Raw genomic sequence first — 12,466 nt, 5'->3', positions numbered from 1 at the left:
GTAAGCACGAATAGAGTGAAGAGCAAGAAAACCAGATTTGAGCTGGAAGCGAGCAAAAGACTGATCAAAATAGAAAGTGAGAGAAAGTGGAAAAAAGCACAGGTGTTGCGAGTGGCCCATATCGAAAAGAGAGGGGCACAAGAAGAATGAAACAGATAAGCAGATTGCAAGTGTGCACAGAAAGTAAAGAAGAAACCAAGGGGTGCTAGCAGCATCTGAACAGAAACAAAACTTATCCAAAAACGACAGAGAAGGGCAGAAGGGTCAGAGAGGTGGCACCTAGGGAAAAGCAAACCGCTTGGTGTTTTTCGCAAGTCTCTTAATTCTACCCCATGAAAAGATGCAGTTGGGGAGCAGGTGCACATGGATCTAGGTCACCTGGCCTAAGCACCACCCACCTTCTTAGCCCTGCCTCTTCCTTCCTGCTCTTAACTCTTAGATCAAGGGTGTCTCTCGCCGGGGCGTCTGAAGTGAAGGGCAGACAAAGAAAAGGGCAATTCCTGTTTGGACCAGGAGGACCCAGGCCCCGAACCCCTGCTCAGACAGCAGGTAAGCATGCACCAACATGCGTTTACTCCCTCTGTCACCACTGGCCATCCCCACCATCATCAGGCAATGCCAACTTCTCCGGTGCTGGGGTGAGGACCTCCGTGGCACAGTAAGTTGTGCAAGTTGTGTAATGCTGCCTGCCTCATGTATTTCGCTGCTCACCCCCCCTTTGTATGCATGTGATGCCTGTATGCCTGCCTCTTGTATTTCACTGACCCCCCCCCCGTTGTATGCATGTGATGCCTGTGTGCCTGCCTCTTGTATTTAGCTGTCCCCCCATGTTGTATGATTGCAATGCCTGTATTCTTAAATCAATCCTTCATCTTGCTGTCTCCCCCCACACCCCTAAGGAAGCCCTCTCCTGGTATTCCTCCGCCACATCAACAATCGCTCCCTACCCATTGTGGGAGTTTGTATTGACACATTATGATGACACCATCACCGCCTTGTTGCTGATGCTTTGATTTTACCTTTTCACTCATGTTGGTTCACCCATCTCGAATCTCGTTCTCATGCTGGACTTCCTTAAGCATCACGTACTCATGGTGACCATGAGCCATGTTGTGCCCATCTACAACTTGAACTCTGGCTTGCACTTGCTGATCTCTTGCAACATTGTGTTTGGTACTGACCTGTGCAACTTGATGTGCTCTCTCCACTTGCTTATGTTCTCTATAATACTGTATTTTGCTGGCTTTGCTTCTTCCTCTTTCACCACACTCACTGCTTCTCAGTCTTCTATTCCTCTCCCTGTCTTTCCCCTCTCTCCTCTCCCCCCCTCCCCTAACTATATTCTATGCACTTACCCTATCAGAATTGTCGTCAGGCCTAGTATTATATTTGCTTGTTATGTTCCTCTCCCTCCCTCACCTTTTGTCGATCTCCAGCACTACCAGAAAGGTCGTCAGGCCTAGTACGATAGTCGCTTGTTTTTTCCTAAATGTTGTCAGGCCTAGTACGATAGTCGTCTGTCTCATCTCCTACCTCCCCCTCCCTCCCCTCCATATCATTCTCAAAGCTCTTGCACTATCTGAAATGGCCTAGTACGATAGTTAATTTCACATTCTTAATGTCTCAAGGCCTTGTAAGAATGTCATATTTTGCCTTGCTCCCTTCCTTGCCTTGAAGCACTTTGAAACACGTGTGTATATGTGCTATACAAATAAACTATCAGTGGTATAGGGGAAAGGTTGGCAAAATGGAAAAGGCACATCCTATACCAAGGGACATGTGCTTTGAATTAAAGGGGCCTAAATATGTGGAAGGGCGCCCTGTGAAATTAAGAAAGAACTGGGACCTGTTAAGTAGTGTGTCTGAAAGCTGGAAGAGGCCTAAAGCGTGGGGAAAGGAACCCTGAAAGGCCTATCAAGGAAAACATCCTGATAAGTGACTTTGTGTTTAAAAGTTGGAAGGGGCCTGAGCGGGGGAAACGAACCCTAGGAGGTTCAACCAAGTGGGAAACCTATTAGTTTTGTTGCACTGTTGAAAGGATTGAAGCGTGGGGAAGGGAACCCTGAGAAGCTTACAAAAGGACCTGTTAAAATTATTCTATGATGTTTTGCAACTTGAATAGGCTGAAGCGTGGGGCAGGGAACCCCAAGGAACTTAAAGACACTGAAGGTAGTGGGAATAACTACAAGGGGCCTGTGGAGAAGGTCTTACGAATAGCCATGTTTTTTTTAACTACTTTTTTTTTGTGTTGAAAAGACTTCCTATCATATTTTTGTATAGAATGAGCACACGCATAGGTCTAGTCACAGACAGACTTTTAATTTGGATTGTTAGACATTGACGGCCATTAGAAAGATCAGTTAAGGGAACTACCCCTTCAGAGTTCGGCCAGTCAGGCATTACACCAACCCAGGAACCTTGGTACATAAAGGTTTTCAAACAAACCCTTTTGAGTGTGTCTCTCTTGATACCATGCCTGTCTCACAGCAGCCAAGAGCTTCATATGTGCATGCTAGAAAAGAGATTTGCAATAAAGAAACCACTGTAAGGATGACACAGTAGTTTTAAACATGCATGCACCAGCATACATAGTTGGGGGTCTTAAGGAACATAAGTTTGGGAAAATTGGGGTGCATGGGGAATGTACAAATCTTTATGCTCGTGTGTTTTCATAGTTTGGATAGGCACTGCAACCAGGGTTTGCGAGGTGAGCTCTGTGTGACTGGGAAAACTGGTTTAGCGCGGTTGAAGGCTGAGGAAGGGCAATGAGCAGCTGCAATATTAGATTGTCAGACACAGGCAGGCTAACAGGTTTTTATGACCTCACTATTGCGGAAAGGAGATGCAATCTTTTAAATGCATGGAAGCTTGTTATTTATTGTCGAGGAAAGTTTGGCCATCTGCTTGTGACTAAGTAATAAGCCTGTGGTGAAACAAGTGCAGAGTTGATAAATACATTATGGGCTTTGATTATTTTCTCAATTTGTATCCGGAGGCCATGCATGTTGAATTGGTAGTCGTTTAGAGTAGAGTAAAACAAGGACGCCAGCAAGTCTGGCGAATGAGATAGATATCACCAGTACAAAGGGAGCTTGTTTATTTTCACTCTCGTATTGTGTGAAGTGTGCAAACCACATGCACCATGTCCGGGATTAGATGGTCCCAGGCCAGCTTGAACTTGTAATGAGTTATGTTGTGTTTAATTGTGTAACTACGTGATGACGTCATAACCTACCACAGAAGACTCCAAGACTGGGGTGTGCTATGAATATGAGCTGATAACGGCTAAAAAAATGTGACCAATGAGAATGTGGGCATTGGAGAAGATTGGATTTCTTTTGTATCGGTTTGACCAATCATGTTGCAAAATGTATACAATCTAGCTCCTCTTGGCTGTTTGTACAATAAACTTGCTTTATGGACAACTTGCAACCCCGGTTCTTGAGGTGGGCCTACTCTGGGTTAAGGTGATTGGAGGTTCGCCCCTACCAATGTAAGCCTCATATCACGCGGCAGACGCAGTACATGCAGAATCCAAGATGTCAGTTCAACGGTCTACGCCTAGACAATATTGCATACCGTAATTATCATATACAAGAATACTGCACAGAACTTACTACAGGTTTCCTACTACATTCTAATTGAAGTATTAAAAATAATGTGTGCACATAACAGTTGTAGCATTTAGATGTAGTGAATGGGGAACACAAGATCCAAAACAGCCATTGGGGATACCAAAGTCCAGAATCTATTTTGGTAATGAAGACCGTACCTATGCCCAGAAGGGCATGTTACACGCCAAGCAGGGAAGCAGTAGCAACACAGTGATAAATGCATATCCTAGACAGTAGTGCGGTATAACAAATTTTAAAATCAGGGTGAAGTCTGTAAAATTCCACGGCTTGGTGAGGAACTCCAGGGGGCACCTAGAAAATGCCATAGTCCAGGTAAGTACCTTGCAGTAGAGTTCCAGTGTTGAGAACAGTGCCCCATAGAAAACAACAAGAAAAGCCAGTTAAGTCTCAGTTTCTATCCACAGGTACCCAGAAGAAGGCATTCAACCCCAGGAGGCACCAGTGGAGACCCAGAAGAAAAGTCCCAGGGGTGGGTTCAAGTCTCAGCAGCCCCATGTGCAGAAACATAGGACAGGAGTCAGCCCCCAATGTTAACCAATGGGCAAATGTGGTAGAAGAGGACCTGCACAACCCAACAACTACAGGGACCTCCGAATATCATGAATAATGCACCAACTCAGGGTCCAGAGGTGTGTACTTAAGTGTTTGCTTCCAGAAAGTCAGTTCCCAGAATTAAGTAATGACTTATTTTTAAAGGGCCTAACGATGGATCTGGCCATGCAGGTTCATGCACCCTGAGTCAATGAAGACCTCAACAGCCCAAAAGAACAATTGTCTTTCAGACTATTTGAACCCACCAGCCAGAAGTGAAATCAATGATGGAGATGGCTCCAGGACGACGGAGATACCTGCTCATGGCAGAGCCCAGCTGTTGAGCAGTAAAACTCTGATGGCACACCAGCAAAAACCCCTGCAGCAGAATAATGGTGGTGGTGATGAACTGCTTGCCCATATGTGCAGATTTGGTGGATAGAGTCCCAACAACCTCCAGGCAGCAGCAGCTCCTAAAACAAAGGTGGCACACCCTGCGGTAAAATGTGATAACCGGCTGTAAAACTGTCACAGGGTGGAATGCTTGGACCCAGCAGATGAGGACCAGTAGCAGGACAAGGAAATCTGAAGAGGGACACCCAGAAACCAAAAACCCAAACCGAAATTATGACCAGGCCACTGCACCCAGCCAAGGTGGCCAAATGAGGGCCTAAAAATGCTGCTAAGGTGGGAAACTGTAGGGAATCCTCAGTACATAAGCAGACCTGCACACTTTACAAAACTCCAGAAACCCTGAGTTCAGAAACAGGGTTTCCACTATATATCCTTTCACTCGCAGGGGCTGGCTTCTGCCCGCCCACCAATTCCATTCAGGGTTTGCAAATCAAGGTTTTGGGTGCTGTGAGAAACCTGAAGGTGTCTCCCTGGCTATACCCCGGGACCAGTCATTTAGGTGATCAGGACACTGCCACCGCTATTGGATCCAGTTCCTGGGGGTGGACCAGTGAGGGAGGATCCACCTGGATCGGGAGTCCTCGGGGAGTGGAAGTGGGACACTGACGGGTGAGAAGCGGTATCCCTCTTTTCTGCACACCTTTTCCCTATGCTCTTCGGTAGGACATTCAAAAACACTGCCCCCCCCCCTCTTTCCTCACACAAACACTTTCACACAACAAGAATGACCACGGACTAACATCAGAGCCGTTCGCCGGATGTGTCCCAATACCAGGGTCAGGCAATGTCAGGCAATAGACCAAAATGACACACACCTGACGGCCCTTTCCTTTCCCCACAGGGATAAAAGGTGGAGCAAAAGAGCACAGTACGAGCCAGGCAGATCGCACAACGAGACATCTATCCAGGCCCGGCAGTTCAAGAGATGGAGAAAGGCAGCGAATATCGACAGGCTAACAAGGAAAGATACGACCTTGCCCTTTTTGATGCAGACCCGCGAAACCTCCGCAGAGGGAATCGTAAGACTGAGGACAATAGCCCAGGTGTGTTACAGCAGATGCTGACGGAGTGTGCCTATGCTGATAAGCAGGAGCGAGGGAAACTCCTGCTACCATGGTACCGGCCTTGACTCTGGTTCCAAGAAAAGCCAAGCAGCTCATCACAGCCGGTGAGTTGAAGGGAAAGCCGATAAGAACCTAACTGTGTTGAATGAAAGTTGCAAAGTGGCCATTTGAAGACAGTTCAAATAACTGTAAATTGTGAAAGGGAAAACCAGCTGCAGAGGGAAAACGGCACCACGTGGGTGCTAACTCGAGAGAGACTGGTTAATCCCATGTTGAGGAAAATTAGAGATACCAGGAAACTGTAGGAGTGCCGCCCAGATAGGTCAAAGTGATCATACAGGAGGTAAAGCAAAATCCCTGTGCAGTCGAAAACCTTTGATCCTAGAACTGTATAGAAAGTAAGGAAAGTGAATCATGCATCGAGAGAAAGCAAGGGAAAAGAATCCTGCACTGAGAGAAGGCAAGGGGAGTGAATCCGGATTGTCATTTGGGGTCCGAGCCCGGCCGAGGGAGATCCGAGAGTGAAGTTATCACCCAAAGTAGTGTCAGAGGGGTCAGTTCCCAGAACAGGGGGACCCATGGGTGAAGCCTTCACCCAAAACATTTGTATAACAGAACTGTGTATTTGTTTTTTGGGCCTCGAGAGCAAGAGACTTTTTTTGGAAAGGGACTTTGAAGCCATCAGAGAACCTGATAGCTAGAGCAGAACTGTCGGCTCATGCTCAGGAAAGCTTGAGTGTGTGCTGTGCTCAGACGTTACACCTATCCCATGCTCAAAACGTGGGAAGGGAAAACCCAGACTACTGCATCTTGACATATTATTTAAGAACACTTCTTTCTTTATTGAAACTTCTTTCCCACACTTCTTTTTGTATTTACCGTAAGGACTTGGAAATAGGTTTTTTCTTAGTATAGGCCCTTTATTTTGACACAACGCCACAAAGACTGCCTTATTTTCATTTGATTGTTGACGCTTGCTCCCATCTTAGATTTAGGTTTAGGTTAGGTGTTTTTTCACCCTGCATTGATTATTCAATAAACACCCTTGAACTGTGATCACTTGTGTCTGTCTTTTCTGTTGCCACCATTGAGTTCCTTACAGTGCCAACCAATCAGGCTATCCCCAAAAATGGCCAAACACCCAGTCCCACCTCCACAGGAAATGTATCAGCCTGCCCAGGGTGCAGCAACTGGTCCAAGCCGGTCCAAACCACCATGGAGGCTGCCATCTTGGGCTTACAAAAAACCTAAGTGGGCAGAAACTGAATTTTTTAAGGCCTGCCTTGTTGTTTTCCTGAACAAAGTATTGCTCTATTGTTATTAGGGTATTTATTGAGTGCAGACCTACCTTTGGGAACCAACAGTGTGCTATACACTCATAGGTGGTAAAAATAAGGTTATCTGAGGGGTCCGAAATGAAAGCCAGACACAAAATTGTCATCTTTTGGTTAAATACTTTTATTTTAATGAAAATGGGTTGGGAAAATGCCTCTTTGACCCTATTCTAAAGAGTAGTTTCCCTACCTAAAAAACTAAAACTAAGGATCTGTTTGTCAGGGTGTCAATAACTGAAAAGCCGTGCCCAAAACGTCCTATCCTTACCCTCACACTACAAACAAAACAATAAAGTGTGAAAGGAAATGTCTTTAACCTGATATTGACAAAAAAAGTGTTCACAACTGAAAATTAGAATACCTCCAATGAAAAATGTTCTCCAAGGCGAAAGACCTTGGATGCAGAGGGTGGTTCCCTTCCCCTGAATTCTGAAATAAGATGTCAATGTCTGTTTTGCTAACAGTTCCTTTGTGTCTCTCCTTGATTCACAATGTTCCTGTTGGGCAACAAGTTCTGTAAAAATATTTCGAATGGATTGTGTCCTCCCACGTATTCCTCATCTTAGATATATCCTTATCTTTAGGTTTCGCCTCGGAAAATTCTCCTGCAGAGGGCGCTCCACTCAAGGTTGCGGCGTCTATGTCCCTCGGCGGCATCCGTCGAGTATCGACGTCATCCCTCATATAAGAGCCTCGAGTGCGCCCGTTGGCCTCAGTTCCGTTTTTCCGTTAGCTTCACTTCGGATCGAGTAAAACGGCGCTTCAGTATTTCGTGACAAAAAGTGATGTCGTCGTCTTCGAACCCTTCCACGCCAAAGACAGGCTTTAAAAAATGCCTAAAATGTGGAAAGAAAATGTCTTTGACGGATCCACATAAGAACTGTCTATGATGCCTCAGCCCCGACCACCGAACGGAAGACTATGGTTCGTGCCAGTCGATGACCCACAAAGCCCTAAAAGAGCGTAGAGGTAAACTGGCGATGGGGGAGGGTTTATCGAAGCCTACTTTAAAAAATAAAGACTCGGACGAGTCTTCGAAATCTCATCGTAAAAGACATTCGAGAAGTAGATCGAGGAAATCTTCTTCGTCTTCTAAGAAGGCGAAAAAAAGACTGCATCGATCTCCTTCATCCTCTTTGACATCTTCGGAAGAGGTTAAAACATTCCCATCCAAACATGACTCTCCTAGAAAATGGGAAGCCTTTCGAGTATCCATGTTAAAAAAATTTGAGAACGCGGCCCATACCCCTTCAAAAATAACTAAAGAAGACCATGCTCCTGCTCACGAAAAAAGTGACAGATGAAGGTCCAAAACAAGAAAGGCTCATAAAAAGATGTTGAGAATGTCATCAAGAGAATCTTCTCAATCACCTCGTAAGACAGATCCTTCGGTGCATAAATCGAAGGCGGAGGGAAACAAAATGGCGTCGAAAGATCATACGCCATCGAAGTCGACATCGATGCCGTCGAAGACTTCGAAGCTTCTAGAGTCGACAACTCACTCGAAGGAAGCTACGTCGAGCTCACGCTCGAAGACCACGAAGGTTCCTTCAACGGTTTCCACGGCTTCCTCGACGATTACGTCAAGATCGTCAAAAGTTCCTTCGACGATATCGAAGGAAGTGATTAAGACTTCGGCGCCATCGACGTTTTCGTCGACGCCCAAACCTCTATTGAAGGAAAGACCCGTAATGCCTGAAAAGGTTTTTCAACCTGAGAGTCGACATGAGTTTTTCAGGACCATGTCATCCATATATGAGGGAGATTCATCAGAACAAGAGGAAGTAACCTCTGCTGGTGTTAGATGTGGTACAAGATCTGTCCCAGAGGAATTAATTGATCCTCTATCAAGAATTAAAGATTTGCAAGAATGTTTGCAAACAGCAAGTGGCCTGGATACTTCTCCAGAGTATGAATTTGACAAACCAGACCCATTAGAACAAGTGGATACGAGTTATAGAAGACTCATGGGCAGAGTTACAGAGTTTATGGGGTGGGGTAGGAGTTCACCAGTCAATCATGATGATGACATAAGATATATTATCTGGAACACCCCAACAAGACCCCATTTTACCCTTTCACATTGCATTACAAAGAAGGGTTAGTTCTGCATGGGAACATTCTGAAGCCATAGGGGTTGTGCCATAGGGGCTGTGAATAGAAAGTTTGTGGCAAAGTATATACCTTGTACATCTGATCCGGAATACCTCAGTAAACATCCATCTCCAGAAAGCTTAGTAGTACAGGCAGCTACTTCCACAAAAAATGCTCATACCCTACAATCCCTCCAGATAGGGACGATGAAGTGGATGCATGGTCCAGGAAAATCTTTACATCGGGTAGTATGGCTTTGAAGTCTGCTAATGTAACCTGTACTTTAGCAAGATTCTCTTATACCCTGTGGGACTGTATGTCAGCGGCAGCTGAACACATCCCAGAAGGCGAAGAACGTGATGGCTTTCTAGCTATTTTAAGGGATGGAAAGGAGGCTTCGGGAGAATGCCTTCAATCAGGACTGGACACAGCTGACAGTATCAGCAGGTCCATGGCGACTAGCACAGTGCTATGCAGATTTGCGTGGCTAAGAACATCTCGGTTTGCTCCTGATGTGCAATCCAGACCTCTTAATATGCCCTTTGATGGCTCGAGCTTGTTCGGTAGCAAGGCAGATGAAAGTTTGGAGAAGCTACAGACCTCCAAAGCGGCAGCAAAATCTCTAAGTGCCGCTATAAGACAACCTCAGCAACGCCCCTACACAGGCTCATCTTCCTGGAGGGGTTGTCCTTTTCGCTATTATTCCTCAATTGGAAAAGGAAGAGGGCAGGTCAATCGGAGGTTAAAGAAAATGTCCTCGGGGAAGAGGAAAAGGTGCTAGATCAGCCCCAGCAACGGCATCTGTACCATCAGCCGCTGCTGCCGCAAAACCACTCTGAGGTTTTGACCCACAAGACCCTGTGGGAGGCAGGATCTCACAGCATCTGAAAGAATGGCGGGGCATTACTTAAGATGCTTGGGCACTGGAAACAGTATCCCAAGGTTATTCCCTTCCTTTTCTAAAGAAACCTCAGAATCATCCTCCGGAATACAACTCTACCAAGCATCTGGATCCCTGCTACAGAAAGGTGCAATAGAACATGTACCTGTAGCGGAGAGGAACAAGGGTTGGTATTCCCCATACTTCCTTATTCCAAAGAAAGACGGAGGACTGAGACCCATCTTGGACTTGAGAAACTTGAACGAGTTCCTAAGGAAGAACAAATTCAAGATGCTCACACTTTCTCAGATCTTTCAGGCTCTCCACCTACAGGACTGGTTGGTATCATTGGACCTTCAGGATGCTTACTTTCATGTGCCAATCCATCTCAAGCACAGAAAGTACCTGAGGTTCGCGATTGGCAATTCTCACCATCAGTTTCGAGTTCTGCCATTCGGGTTGACCTCCGCCCCAAGAGTTTTCACCAAGTTGATGGCGGTGGTGACAGTGAGTCTCAGAAGAGGGGGGATTCATGTCTACCCCTATCTGGACGATTGGATGATCAGAGTACGTTCTCCAGAACAAGCCCTGGATCACCTGTCCAAGACTTGTCACTTCCTTCACAAACTAGGTTTTTCTCTGAATTTAAAAAAATCAAACATGATACCATCACAGAAGCTCCAATTTATAGGAGCAGTCCTGGATACCTGTTCGGGCAAAGCCTCGCCTCCCGAAGAGAGAGCTCACCACATTCTGCAGATGGTGACAAAGTTTCAGAATGCCCAGAATCTTCTGTGCTTAGATTTTCTCAGGTTGCTCGGTCTGATGGCATCCTGCATTTTCCTGGTGCCAGAAGCCAGATTGAGAATGAGATCTCTTCAATGGGCTCTCAGAACCCAGTTCTCAGGGGAAATGTCAGATCTACTGCAGGTCCCAGCCCAAGTAGCACAGGATCTACAATGGTGGGCTTGCAGACATCATATCCTCAGAGGAGAATCTTTTTGGCAACCATGGCCGGAGATAACAGTAGTGACGGACGCCTCACTCACAGGGTGGGGAGCCCACATCAACGACCTGACAATCAGCGGACGTTGGTCTCATCGGAGTCCAAACTACATATCAATCTTCTGGAGTTGAGGGCAATCAGACTAGCGCTGAAGGCCTTTCTGCCCTCTGTACGGGGAAAGAATGTTCTGATAATGACGGACAATACAGTGGCCATGTACTAGGAGGAGTAGGGTCACTACCGTTGTGCAGAGAGGCGATGCAACTCTGGTTCTGGGCAATACGAGAAGGGATCTCTCTATCGGCAATTCATCTAGCCGGAGAGCGAAACACAACAGCGGACGCTCTGAGCAGGCAGAGAACAGTCTCTCACGAGTGGGAGATAGCTCAGGAAGTCATTCAAGAGATCTTCGCCCTTTGGGGAACCCCTCAAGTGGATCTGTTTGCGACCAGGGTCAACCGGAAGTGCGAACTGTACTGCTCAAGGGAATTTCCCCCGAGAGGAGCTCTAGGGGACGCGTTCGTGGTGGAATGGGAGTTCCAACTACTGTACACATTTCCTCCAATCCCTGTGATCCCTCAAGTAATCAGGAGGTTGAGAAAGTTCGGGAAAACCATGATCCTAATTGCTCCGGATTGGGCCAGGAGAACGTGGTACCCGGACCTTCTCGACATGTCCATCTGCCCTCCAATACGTCTTCCAAGAAGAGAGGATCTTCTCTTGCGACAGGAAGGTCATGTTCTCCATCCGGAGGTCAACACACTCAACCTTCACGCATGGCTTCTGAAAGGCTGAGATACAAGGATTGGGACCTTCCAGATGATGTGATGGAGATTTTGCTTTCGGCCAGAAGGCCAGCAATTAAGTCTCTGTATCGGTGTCGTTGGAACAAGTTCAGTAGCTGGTGCAGAGAAAAGAATGTGGACCCTTTTCAATGTATTATCCCCACAATTTTATCTTTTCTGTTACATTTGGCCAATCTGGGGCTCCAGGTTGGGACAATAAAGGGATATTTAGCAGCGCTATCCATCTTTAAGCGCTCTTCTGAAGAAGAATCTTACTTTAAAACACCCTTGATAATACAATTCCTAAAAGGTTTAAATAATGTCTTTCCCCCAGTACCTTTCCAGGTTCCGGTGTGGGATCTAAATCTAGTTTTAAAATTTCTCACATGTATTTCATTTGAGCCTTTACATTCTTGCCCACTAAGGCTCCTTACGTTAAAAACAATACTTCTTGTAGCACTGACATCTGCCCGCAGGGTAAGCGAGTTGCAGGCGCTTTCGAGTGGACCTCCTCACACCATCTTTTATAAGGACAAAGTAGTTCTTAGGGTTAAACCTTCTTTTCTGCCAAAAATTGTTTCGGGTTTTCATCTGTCACAAAAGATAACTTTGCCTACGTTCTATCCTCCCCCTCATACAAGCAAGGAAGAGGAAAGACTTCATAGACTAGATCCCAGGAGAGCTCTTAGTTTTTTACATCTCTAGATTTGCAAAGATTCGCCA

The 12,466-nt window shown here is 46.1% G+C and overlaps 1 protein-coding gene across 6 annotated transcripts in view; it reads left to right on the top strand.

Annotated features, from left to right (window-relative positions):
• SLC35F5 (solute carrier family 35 member F5) overlaps positions 1-12,466 on the top strand; it is a 1,900,137-nt gene that overhangs the window by 666,615 nt on the left and 1,221,056 nt on the right. The gene's annotated exons all lie outside the window — the stretch shown is intronic.

The sequence above is a fragment of the Ambystoma mexicanum genome, chromosome 9 (assembly GCF_040938575.1).
Source record: "Ambystoma mexicanum isolate Mex_15411 chromosome 9, UKY_AmexF1_1, whole genome shotgun sequence".
NCBI lineage: Eukaryota > Metazoa > Chordata > Amphibia > Caudata > Ambystomatidae > Ambystoma > Ambystoma mexicanum.
This window is presented reverse-complemented; position numbering and strand designations above follow the sequence as displayed.